This window comes from Chiloscyllium punctatum, chromosome 22, assembly GCF_047496795.1.
Source record: "Chiloscyllium punctatum isolate Juve2018m chromosome 22, sChiPun1.3, whole genome shotgun sequence".
NCBI classification, from domain to species: Eukaryota; Metazoa; Chordata; class Chondrichthyes; order Orectolobiformes; family Hemiscylliidae; genus Chiloscyllium; species Chiloscyllium punctatum.
The window spans coordinates 55,934,607-55,948,432 of record NC_092760.1 but is presented as its reverse complement, the minus strand read 5'-3'; the positions used below and the strand labels follow the sequence as shown (position 1 = coordinate 55,948,432).

At 38.6% G+C, this 13,826-nt stretch overlaps 1 long non-coding RNA gene across 1 annotated transcript in view; it reads right to left on the bottom strand.

Moving 5' to 3' along the window:
* The window catches only part of LOC140493366 (uncharacterized), a 51,407-nt gene that overhangs the window by 20,698 nt on the left and 16,883 nt on the right, over positions 1-13,826 (bottom strand). Inside the window, exon 2 of the long non-coding RNA XR_011963651.1 lies at positions 8,310-8,450. This is a non-coding gene — a long non-coding RNA (uncharacterized lncRNA). The remainder of the gene's footprint in view (positions 1-8,309; positions 8,451-13,826) is intronic.

Genomic DNA, 13,826 nt, shown 5'->3' with positions numbered 1-13,826 from the left:
TTGGGTCCAGGTCGATGTGTTTGTTGATAGAGTCTGTGGATGAGTGCCATGCCTCTAGGAATTCCCTGGCTGTTCTCTGTTTGGCTTGCCCTATAATGGTAGTGTTGTCCCAGGACAACAGTACCATTATAGGGCAAGTCAAACAGAGAACAGCCAGGGAATTCCTAGAGGCATGGCACTCATCCACAGACTCTATCAACAAACACATCGACCTGGACCCAATATACCGGCCACTACAGCGGACAGCTCGAACTGACAACCGGAAGCGGCAGAGACAGGCCACTATAAATGCCGGAGGAAACAGCACAGGAGCGCTTCACCGGAGGCTCCCAAGCACTGAGGATGTCACCTAGACAGGGGACGAAACGTTTGCAAGACAAATTCCCAGCTCGGCGAACAGAACCACAACATATATTTCCCTCCCCACCCCTTTCTGCCTTCCGCAAAGACTGTTCCCTCCGTGACTACCTGGTCAGGTCCACGCCCCCAACAACCCACGCTTCCATCCTGGCACCTTCCCCTGCCACCGCAGGAATTGCAAAGCCTGCGCCCACACCTCCTCTCTCACCTCCATCCAAGGCCCCAAAGGAGCCTTCCACATCGATCAAAGTTTTACCTGCACATCCACCAACATTATTTATTGTATCCGTTGCTCCCGATGCGGTCTCCTCTACATTGGGGAGACTGGATGCCTCCTAGCAGAGTGCTTTGGGGAACATCTCCGGGACATCCACACCAATCAACCACACCACCCTGTGGCCCAACATTTCAACTCCCCCTCTCACTCTGCCGAGGACATGGAGGTCCTGGGCCTCCTTCACCGCTGCTCCCTCACCACCCGACACCTGGAGGAAGAACACCTCATCTTCCACATCGGAACACTTCAACCCCAGGGCATCAATGTGGACTTCAACAGTTTCCTCATTTCCCATTCCCCCACCTCACCCCAGTTCCAAACTTCCAGCTCAGCACTGTCCCCATGACTTGTCCTACCTGCCTATCTTCTTTTCCACCTATCCACTCCACCCTCCTCTCTGACCTATCACTTTCATCCCACTCCATCCACCCAGTGTCCTCTTTGCTACCTTCTCCCACTCTCCTCTCTGACCTATCACCTTCATCCCCACCCCCACTCACCTATTGTACTCTATGCTACTTTCTCCCCATCCCCACCCTCCTCTCATTTACCTCTCCACCCTTCAGGCACTCTGCCTGAATTCGGGCTTTTGCCCGAAACATCAATTTTACTGCTCTTCAGATGCTGCCTGAACTGCTGTGCTTTTCCAGCACCATTAATCCAGAATTCATTACGGTCTTGGAAATGACATGACACTCGCAGCCAGTGAATAAATTAAAGGAGAACAGGTATCTGAAATAGGAAAATGCTTTATCTGGCAGTACTTTGACAGCAGCAGAAAATGTCAACAAAATATATTTTTCAGAAAGGAAGTCTATTCAGTTTCTGTGGTAATTAAGTTTTTTATAACTGTTACTTAACCGAGCCTTGGAAGGTTCAGAACACAAAGGAGCACAAATGATTGAAACTGATTAGGTGAGAATACACTAGAATGCATTTTGAAAGTATACAGATCAAAGATGAATTTTGAAGTAGATGCTCTTTGAAGTAGAAGACTTGTGAATTTTTCTTGAATTAAGGTTTTAATAAAAGTCAATTTGCCAGTTGCAGATTTTCCATTAAGACCCAGTACGTTAAGTTGTCTTATTGGAATATAAGAGTTAAGGTACCTCCCAACTGTGAATTTCAGGTTATTTGATTGGTGGGATACTAGCCATGCACAGCACTTCCATCCAACTCTATTAAATGGAGGACCAAAATGCTGATATCGGGACACTATTAGAGCTTAAAAACTGCTGAAAATGCAAAGTCGCCACATAGAAATTCACTGCAGGATTGAAAATATCTAATCTGGAAAATCTGTAGTTCCCAGAAAATAAGGGACTGTCAAAATATGCAATCCTCAGAGGAAGAGAACTATAACAGCTTTCACAGCCTCAAGATGTCCCATAGCTGTTTACTGTCAATGAAGTACTTTTGAAGTAAATTTGCATTTACAAGTCGTGCCAGCCTTGTTTCAGTGATTGCATTATTGCTTCTGAATCAGAAAGTTGTGAGCTTGTGTTCCCCTACAAAAATTTAAATCATAACATGGTATTTCCAGAGATTGTAAAAAGTGTTATGCTTTTAAAAATATTATAGATTAACATGGCAACTGAGTTGTGCAAAGTATGATTCCATAAACAATATTTGTGTTGGTTGAGAGTTAAATTTTGGCCAAGAGACTGGGAGAACTCTCGTTAATAAATATCACGTGACCATGATTATATCACAAACGTTTGTTCCTATGCATCAAATATCAAAATTTACTGATTTCTTAAAATTATTTAAAGATGCATAGCAACTTGCTTCAGCCATTTATGAGAATTTCCATTAGCACAGTTCAGTATTTGGATCGTTGTCAACGGAAAGGTTTATGTCAGGTGTTGGGAAACGTGAAAATTCTTCCTAAATACAATGAACCACAGTCAGGTGTCTAACATTAGTGCAAGCAAGATTAATTTCTGTGAATTATTCACGTCAGAATTTGCCTCAAGAACAACAGCCCCATGCAACACTTACAAATGATTCATTTTAAGTGCAACACATCTGAAATATTTCTGTAAAAGGTGACTAGGTGATAAATATTTTTGTTCTTTGCCACCTAAATTTGAACCTATATACAGAGATACCTGTAATAAAAAAAACACTAAAACAAACTAAACTATCAGACTATAGTTTCATATAGATTTACTTAGAGCTTGAGCACACAAACAGATGATTCAATTCAATACATCAGTGCTGGTTTTGTTTGGATGGGAATGCAGTACTGTGCTGATGTCCTTCCTGACTTGCTGGAGTCATGTGGACCTCTGCCATGCGGCATATTCACAACAGACGGATAACTTAAAATAAGTACTAAGAAAGACAAAGTGGAACCAACATTTTATTTGCGGAACACAAGGATCATACAACCTTAAATTATTTAAACATACTATCATACTCCTCTATGTGTTATCTACCTGAATTCCAATTTAATTAATGAGTTTATTAATTAAATGGTTACAGATGTTTTGCTCCGAGGTTTGTTTTTCCATTTGAATTGTGCCTTTGATGATACCTATGAACACCAACAATACTGTACAAATAACCAACATCAACAGAGGGGGTACATTCCTTGTGTAATATTGCCAGAAAAGCACTTTTAAGTGAAAAAGGTGAATGTATTACAAATGGTTACTGAATGGCTTCTTTGTGGACAAAAATCATAAACTGACAGGAAATGGAAAGCCACATTAAAATAATTAATCAAAAGATGATAGTGGAGCTCAGTATTTATAATTTTATAACAATGGCTAATTTGCTTTATTATACTAGGAAAGCATTTCTTTTCAAGCATATTTACCCTGAAATATCTCTGGTAACTTGATGAACTCTTATCCTTTGGAAATTTTTTAGTTGTCACCATGATGGGATGAGTTGACAATCTTGCATATAGCAGTTATAATTTGTTATGGTCACATTTTCTCAATGCTCATCAAAACCATTAGGCTTTTGGTGACAACTTAAAAAGTCCTGGTCAATGCATAACAGCCAACTATTAGAAGCTGCTAAGTAGTATTTAGATTGGAAACCCAGAATACAAACTAGTGGGTTTTAAAGCTGCTCTCATTTCAATGGAAATTACATTGTTTAACAGTAGAGACTGGAGGCCATAAACTGTTTCTATTTCCTTTTTTTTTCACCTGGCCTATTTTTGATAGTGAGGTTGGAAACCGAAGTTAATCAGGTTGAAATTGCAGTATTCCTTTTAATGAGGAACTTTAAGAATCTTCAGTATCCACGGGCCCAAACATACCTTTCAAGTGAAGCAGGAGTTTACCTGCACTTCACACAATTTACTCATTCACTGCTCATAATGTGGTCTCATCTACACTGGGGAAACAAAGAGTAGATTGGGGGATCGCTTCTCAGAACACTTACATTCTGTTTGCAAAAAAGAGCCTGAATTTCCAATCACCTCCCACTTCAACACACCACCCTGTTCCCTGGCCAACTTCTCTGTATTAGGCTTGCTGCAGTGCTCCAGAAAAGCTCAGTGCAAGCAAAATGAACAACACCTAATTTTCCACCTGGGGTCCTTGCAGCCTTCCTGACTTAATATCAAGTTCAATAACTTTAGGGCTTAAGTTCTCCAATGTCCTTACCCCAACCGCCACACACCAGGGTTTGGTATCACATGGTCTGCTATTGCACACCACCCATTGTTAGCCACTAACAGTCCCCATTAATAGCTATTCACCCTCCTAACCTCCTTACCCATTCCTTTGTCTGACCAACTGCTATTCTCTCACTTTGGGCTCTATCCCCATCTAATGTTTACTCTTTAGCCCCTCTCCCATCTTATCTTCTGCATATAAACTGGCATTTTTTCTAGCTAGCATCGGTTCTGCAGAAGGGTCACTTCCCCCAAAACGTTAATTCTGATTTCTCTTCATGGATGTTGCGAGACCTGCTGAGGTTTTCCAGCAATTTCTAATTATGTCTTTAAGAATCTTGGTGCTGAGGATGTTTTGAGTGAAGTCTTCCGTGACAACAGGATAGTATGATCAAGAACTTGAATCAAATGCTGCATAATTTCATTTATATTAGTTGAAGAACAACTGTTGTCCCATGGAGGTACAGAAATAGGGCCCAATGATTTACTATTCATACTTTATCTAAGTGCGATATTAGTCACCTCAAGTTCATCTTCTTTGGGCTGTGTTTAATGACAGAAGAACAGGCAATGTGACTCAAGTAGCACTTAGTATTGATAAAATGTTCTATGTTGTCCATTAGTACATTACTATCAAATCAGCTTTTTCAAAACCCCAGCATTATGTAACCTACCAAATATGTTGAACAAACACCCCATTATTAGACTTGAAACTCAAGGTAAACCCAGATGAAGTAAAAGAGCTAAATGCATCTGGACAACTCTTTGTTATTTTGATTTTTTTGTTCAGATTGAATGAAACATGTGGTCTTTTTTGACAAAAAAATACGTAATTAAGTATTTTGTTTGCTTTGGAGAGGATCTTAAAATAATAAAGCTAGCACCTTCATTTATAACCACATAAAAAGTGCATTTACCTACTGTGGTCATCACAATTCAATGTGTGCTCATAGCTGCAGAAGCTGTTTTTCAACTTGAGCTATTCTGTGATGTTAAATGAGGTCTTGTGAATGTGCTTTTAAGTGTTGGAGTGCACCAAAGAATGAGCTGTTTTTGAGCTAACATCAAGCTGCTAATGATTTTAATGAGAGTGCCTTCTGGATTCATATTTTTTTCATAGAATACATCACACTAAAACAAAAATCAATGAGCAACATTAATTAGGGCTTTTTAAGATGCCTTCCGTGGTTTTGTTTTGGTTAAACTGCACCAGATGAAGAACGCTGTGCTTTACTTAAGCTACGCTATTTGACATTTAGATGAGAGAAAAGAAAGGGAAAAATACTAACAAACGCAGGAGCAGTTTTTGACAGCTCTTTGTCATGCAAGAGAGAAGAAAGGGGGCCAACTGTGAGATGCTACTTTGAAGCCCTGGAAATTTGTAATGAAAAATTTAAGATACAAGAGAGAAAAAAGACGAGCTATTCATTTGCCTCTGCATACATTAGCACTTGTAATTCAAAGGTTTGCTGTGTGTTTTTTTATAAATTCTAGTCTAATAAATATCTTAGAGAATTGCTTTGATATTTCAAGATTGTCTCTGTAGCCTACATCTACTACCAATAAAACGGAAAAATATTCATCAGCCTCCCAGCTTTAATGAGAAGGTCATTGCTCTCTAATTACCAGCGACAGTTAAGCTCGATAATTTCAAAGGCATTGCTGAACACAGTGTCTATCGACAATGCAACTTGAACAGTTGTCTTTGCCTTCCACACAGTTTATATCATTGAGACTCCTGCCTCCCTTTCTCTGTCTGTTCTTCTGTCTGCCAATGTATCTTTCAAAAGCTTATTATTTTCTGGTACATAAGCTATAGCTTTGTAGTTTACTTGGAGTACATTGTTTTTATAAAGCGTTCATTCAATGGGACAATCTAAAGTATTTTGCATATGTTTTGCTTTTTAGTACGTAATCAGGTAATTTTTTTTACTGTGTATTACAGTAGAGTCAAGAAGCTTAATTTAGTTAATTGCAAGCATTTCTCTATTATTATCAAAACCTTGCAGTACCTTTGGTTTGCTATGTTTCAAGGTAGAAATTTCAATCTTGAAGTCATACTGCCCAAATATTAGAATATGAAGACATTAAATGTTATCATTAATTTGTTAAAGTAGATTACAAAGGCATTCATACAACTATAGAAAACGTTCCTACAATGTTCACGCAGCATAATTTCAAGATCATATATATATTCACTTGAGTATTGCTGTATTTTGTTCATTTGCCCAACTATTTTTTCACAATTACCCTTACATTACACTATGTTGTTGAAAGTTTTAAAATTTTATTTCACAATTTTCTTTCCACTCTGCGATGAAGAAAATATATGTTTCACTGATAATTTGATGATAACAACATTTCCAAATTTATTTTAGAAGTTACAGACAATTGCTTATCACAGATTCATCTGGAAAAGGAAATACCAATAGACTCTTGAGTCTTTGTAATAGCTTCCAATTGAGAAACCTAGAGGAATAAAAGCAATCCATATTTCTAGCCCAGTCACTCGAAGTAGACAAACTCCTATAATATTACATGGAACAGATATATCAGTGTATATGGTCATTTAGCTAATTTCTGGATGAGAACTTATAGTCATTTAAATACCTTTCCTCGGGTTTCTTTCTTTGTGCATGAGCTTTTGTCAGCAGGTACGCTTCTTTTTACCCCGAGTGTTATCAGACAGCTACAATATCGTCAGGTTTCCCCCTCACACACTGCTGAATGTGGTGCAACACTAAGTCATTATAATTCATTGCTGACCCAAGAACTGGCAAAATCATTGGAATGAATTTTAATGGAGTTAAGATTAAAGTGGTGCTGGAAAAGCACAGCAGGTCAGGCAGAATCTGAGAGCAGGAAAATCGACATTTCAGGCAAAAGATCTTCATCTTCCCGATGAAGTGTTTTTGCCCGAAACGTTGATTTTCCTGCTCCTTGGATGCTGCCTTACCTGTTGTGCTTTTCCAGCACCACTCTAATCTTAACTCTGATCTCCAGCATCTGCAGTCCTCACTTTTGCCTCCTGAATTTTAACAGAATCAGCTAGGTGACAATTTTGGTGAGTTAGATGGAAGGTTTCGCTTCATGAGTAGCAGGTTTTCTTAGGCTATTCTCTACAACTTGTCTCATTACCTGTGCGCCACACCTCTTACATAGTGGGAAGGGAAACAAAAAAATACGCTTCTGAGGGCACATAGGTAACACACTGCATTATGAGTACAAATGCGTATTTGTAAATCTATAACAATTGATGAACCAAGCTACACAGGTAACGCACCCAAGTGTCATTCCACCTTTGAGCTGTGTCTAAGGGAGTATTACTCTTTCCCCAAAGTCCAGCGCAGCCTAACATTTTCTCATTATTCAATGTGGGACTGTCATATACTGGAAAGACGTCCAATGCTTATAAACATTCATTTTTATTCATCAACAGCAAAAACAAAGAAAACAAACAAAAACTGCATCTGCCTCTAGAAACAGACGTTGACTACTTGCCTTTTGAAAACAACAAAATTACAACTAATGAGTGGTCAGTGTGTCCAGCTCACATTGATTGGAACCAGGTGTCAATTAAGTCTTGACTGGCTTATTTCATCTGACATCGCAGCACTTGATCTTCTCCCATGCTCAAAGTCCTCATCTTCCTCCTCCATATTCTGTGGCCTCACTCCCAGCTCTTCAGCCATCATAACATTCTCATTTTGCCTGCTTCAGTAATCCAGAGGACAGCATACAAGGATTGTGTGACACAATCTGACTGAACTATACTGCAAGACACCCCAAGACCAGAACCTCATCTTCAGCAGACCTATTGTCTGTTCCAAAATCTCCCTAGTTGAAGATTGGTTTGCATTTTATCCACCTTCAGTCTTAATCACAGAAGTCATTAGAGTATCAGAGTCATTAAGTCACTGTCGCAGAGGGAGATGGTAAGTGCTGTTAAGTTACTGATAGTTTGCACCTAGCCACCTACCCCACATCACCAAGAAAGGTAAAATTGCATGTAGGAATATGTTGGTGAATACTTACAGTTTGAGATGAGAGGTTGTCAGCTCCTTGCCCTTGTGTAGACGATGAGATCTCAGTTTGGCTTTGTGATATGTGGCCTGCTGGTACCACTTTGAAGCTTTTTGTGATTACTTCTGCTTCACAGAGATGAAAATGATCAACCTGAAATGACCAATGACATAATCAAGATTACTTGTGACCAGAATTTGTATTCCACACAGTTGGACATTGCATACATTTTACATGCAGGATGCCACAATTATAATTATACTCTGTAAATGTCTGATTATTGTAAATTACCTTTGAAGGTCTGCACATTGCTCACAAATGGACATAGTGTTCTCACACAGAAAAATAGCACTCTGCCCATTCCAGGTGTGGACACAGTCATTTTCCATTTCCATTGAACATTTATGAATCATGTGAAGATGGAAGGTAACATTAGTTTATTGGGCAAAGTGAGTTGCAGACACAGCTTGATAATCAAGAACAGCACGTCCCAATACCGCTGTCACAACCCCAAACCCTAAACTTGTATCTGCCTTTTTCATTTGCACTTCCCATTGAGCGCAACAATACTGAGCATCCATTTGTTCCCACACCCCTCACAACCCCAAGATTGTCTCTCCTGACTTAACTGAGGATGACTGCTTTTAGACTTTCAGACATAGCCATCTGGGTTAAACATATGCAGTGTGTTTTATTTGTATGCTGCTGTCACATGGTGCAGGTGTGGGATTGAGATAGCATCATATTGTACAATACTGACCAGCAAGGCAGGTTGCCTGGCTTTGCGTGTGTGCTAAAAATAAGTCAAGATAGAAACAGAGTGTGTCTTTAGGCTCTGCTTCACGGGCCAACGTGCTAAAAGGCATAGCAGAACAAAGCATGGCAAGGCAGTGATGCTATGAACATACATGTAGGTGCTAAGTAAGTGAGTGCTAAGAAAACAAGCAAGCAGTCATAAGATGCAGCTTCATCCATTCCAGGAGTGGAGGGCCTGAACCTGTCTGCAATGTGCATATTAATCATAATTTATAGTGCACTCCAAAATGCAGCATTATGAAGCACATGCCAACTATCAGCACCTGATGACACAGGGTATATGTAGCTGGTTCCTGGAGCATGCCTGAGAGGTTGGTGGCAGGTGTTCAACATGGCAGTCTGAATGAGTAAGTAGTATGCTGGGATTGCCAGGTACCCACATTGACTTCCTTGTCAGGTATCCAGTTTCTATCTGTCCTATGATATTACATGAGCTGCATATTAATTGCAAGATTTGGAGTTAAGGAGGGTGATAAACAAGCAATAATCCATTTAATAAGACTCTCATAACTGCCTCATGAGAATCTAACCTAACATGTAAAAAATGAAACTGATGTCACGAAAGATCTCACTGGAGTTCTTGTGAATTTCTCCCAGATTTCTTACTGTAATCCATGTCATTCAGAGCCATATAAAATTCTGCCCAGAGACTTTGTGCTCTTTCCCCAGTACAGATATAGCTATATTACACATCCATTAGTTACGTACTCCAAAAATGTATCAAGCATTGACATTGAATTGAAGAGAATGACAATGAGCAAAATGCAGAGTTTTGGGACCCACTACTTCTATCGACACAGTCTGTCAGCTGACACGCAGCTACTTTTAAAATCATGATGTGTCCAAGCTGATCAGAAGGCTTATGTTCAGTCAATCACTGATCTGGGGAGTTCCCTCACCTATACACATGCAGCCCACCTGCAAATTGCTGCCATTTTAAAGATATTGCAAAAAAAACTAAAAGCTTGGGGAAAATAATTTCCTGTTGAGTTTTCCAATGCAACCACCCTAACGGAGCAGAGTCAACTTTTAAACCAACTGGCATACTTTTTCCATGTAATATAAATTGTTGCTGCCTTTGAAATTTGGTATTCTTGCATTCATCCTGATGAGTGCAAGGCCAAATGCTTCAATAGTTTGCCTCTCCACTTAGCAATGCTCATGTTCTGTACAACCAAGTGACTAATCTTAAAGTATTTCATAAGATCTGACAAAGCTCCAGAGAACACCTTTAAAATCCAAGAGACTTCTTGAGTGATTTAATGTCAAATTTCTTCAGGAGTTTGTTTACCCTGCAAAAAGATCCAGTTGTTGCACATATCAAGTAAATCAATTCAGAATTGATTTTACAGTAAAAAATGTTGTGTAATGCTAAAGTTAATTAAAAAATCATACAGCATTAATATTCATTAACTTGGTGTCAAACATAAAAGACTCCAATGTAAAAAATTTATAGAAAAATGTTGTTTTCTTGTTGGATATCAAATATCCCCTCCAATATGTATTTCCATATTACCAAGTTCACCTGTAACAAAGGCATTATTTTAATACTCAATTTTTATCGGTATATAAATATTGATATTCTGACTGAAATTAAAGTGTAAGGATTCATAAAGATTCACGTATTCACCAGCACCAAATCAACTTGTACTTTTAGATTCTATTTATCCCCATCTTTTTATTTTGCCTAACAGTTTCATATTCTGAGGAATCAGCTTGGTTCAACCCTGTGCTCAGTAATACTTTCAATAATGAGCTTTCCAATGAATCGTGCAATGCAGTCCCATGAGGCAACTTAAAATGGGCTGCACGTGTCGAATAGCTCATTTTCTCAGACTTTTACTTCAGCCAAGAAACCTTTGGCAAAAAACGGGAGGTAATAGGATGGATGGGCGGGGTTTAGAGTTCCAGAATAAAAAAACAAAACTTGGATCTTCACTATCAAATTTGTGTTTACTTTCTGACTGTACAGATTAATATAATTTCTTTTAAAAAGAGATTCAATTAATCCTTTTCAGTTGTATGCTCTGTCATATTTCAAATTCTTCAGATCTAACATAGCTCTTTATGGTGTCACTATTATTTTAATATTTGAAGTTTCTTTCTTTCTGAAAGACATGTAATATTTCTGTTTTATTACATTGTTATTAGAAACTGAAAATCTTTTATTCTTATCTCATTGAATTGCTTTAGATGTTCATAAAGCAAAAGACATAAGGCAGAATTTTGTTTGAAAAGTAATTGAATTCCCTACAGTTTGGGATATTTAAAACTGTAACAGTGAAATGCCTCTTATATTTTGTAAAGTTAAATCAATCTTTAACAAACTGGACACATCCCAGATCAAATAAATCACCATTGCTAGCCTCAGTTAATTGCTTCCATTTGCAAGGCTTTGAGAAAGCACTTAAAAAGTTCAGCATTTTTTGAGCCACAATAAAACTGGAAGACTGATTCAGGAAAAGCTTTACATTCTGCAAAATACAAGTTTGAAGAAAGTAAAAACCTATAAGCAGAAGCATAATTTTGAGAGCTATTTCCACTCAGTTTTTAAATTGCATCTAAAATGGAAACGTTTTATCCAAAATATTTTGACTATTTCATTTGTATTTAAAAACTAAATGTACTAAGTGCGTCATTCTGATGTATCATCCCAAATTTTTAACTGAGGTTCCCAGAACAAAAAGTTCTTCTTCATGAGCTTGACAATTGTGATGCAAGGTTTTCTTAAATTATGTCATTTGGTAATGCACTTGTCTCTGGGTTATGGAGCTTCAAACCCCTATCGAAGAGTATAGAATCTAATCTGGTCTTGCAACATCTCTGAGCAGAGAAACAAAATTAACTTTCCAAGTCCAGTATGACTCTTCTTCAGAAAGGAGTTATACACTCTGATATGTTGCAAATTCTTTGAATCTAACACAGGTTTTTATGGCAACATAGTGGTTAGCATGGTTGTCTCGTAGCACCAGGGACCCAAGTTTGATTCCAACCTCAGGTTACTTTCTGTGGAGTTTGCATGTTCACCTCAAAGATGTGCATGTTATGTGACTTGGTCATGTTAAATTGTCCTGTAGTACCCAGGGATGTGCAGGTTACCTGGATCAGCTGTGGTAAATATGGGGTGGAATACTCTTCAGAGGATTGGTGCAGACTTGATGGGCTGAATGGCCTCAATCTGTGCTGTAGGGGTTTTACGTAACCATTATTTTCATACTTGAACACAGAACAGAGTTCTGACGAAGAATCACACGGGACACAAACCATTAGCTCTTTCTTTCTTCACAAATGTTGCTAGATCTGCTGAGTTTCTCCAGCATTCTCTGTGGTTATGTCAGAATTTTAGCATCTGCTGTATTTTGCTTATATATAACTTAGTGACATTTCTGTGCAGAATTGAGATCCAAGAGTACCATTGCAGGTTTTATATGTTGGAATTAGAGATTAAATCTGTTTACGTTATAAGAGAACAAAAGAATGGTCTCAGAGTTCTGAAAAACCTCATCTCCATGTGAAAACTGATTATTCATTTAACAATTTCTCACTTGTGGAATTTGCAGAACACAAATTGCCAACAATGATTCCCTACATTGCAACATTAACCACATTTCAAATGTACTTAATTGACTGGGAAGAACTTTGGTACATCCTGTCTTATGGAAGACACAATATAAGTGTTCTTTTGCTTAGTGTTCAGGTTGAAGATGTTGTGAGTCTGTTGTTTGAAAAAAAAAGTCTTCACTAATTGTTAACTCTGCTACGAAAATTAGATTAACTGGTTGTTGATATATTTGCTGTTTGTGAGGTATTCTTATAGTATTATTGATTCTGTGTCAATTTATATAACTCTCATTGCATTTCAAAATGATACCAATGTGAAGTGCTTTGCAATTTCTGAGGCAACCAATTAAATCAAATATTTCTGTTGAAATAAATTAAACATAAAAGTATGATTAATAATGTGGCCAGGGAGAAGCAATTTGGAGGTAAGATAAAATAAGATATTTAGTCGCTTCTTTCTGTGATTCTCATGACTTAATCTAATAGCATGTCCAGTCTATCTGTAACAATGTTTGCAACTCTAAAGGAATAATCTATTAGAAACAAGTAATTAAGTGATAAAGATTTCCCAATGACATAAAAATATCCATTCTCCAATTACTATGGAGTCTTGGAGAATATTTTTCTTTATTCTTTCATGGAATGTGAGGATTGCTGGCAGGTCCAGTGCTTATTGCCAATCTCGAACATTGATCAGAGAATCACTAGAGTGTGGAAGAGACCATTCAGCCCATCAAGTCCACACTGAGCTGCCAAAGAGCAGCTCACCCAGACCTACACCCATACCCCTGTCATCCTCCAATTCCGTGGCTAACCCAGCTAGCCTGCACATCCCTGGACACTATGGACAATTTTGCATGGTCAATCCACTCAACCTGCACATCTTTGGACTTTGGGAGGAACCCCACACAAACTCCTGGGGACAATGAGCAAACTCCACAAAGACAGTCGCCCGAGGGTGGAATCTAACCTGCCTCCCTGGAGCAGTGAAGCAGCAGTCCTAACCACTGCGCAGTGGCTGAAGGAGTGACAGTAGCACAGTGGTTAGGACTGCTGCTTCACTGCTCCAGGGAGGCAGGTTAGATTCCACCCTCGGGCGACTGTCTTTGTGGAGTTTGCTCATTGTCCCCAGGAGTTTGTGTGGGGTTCCTC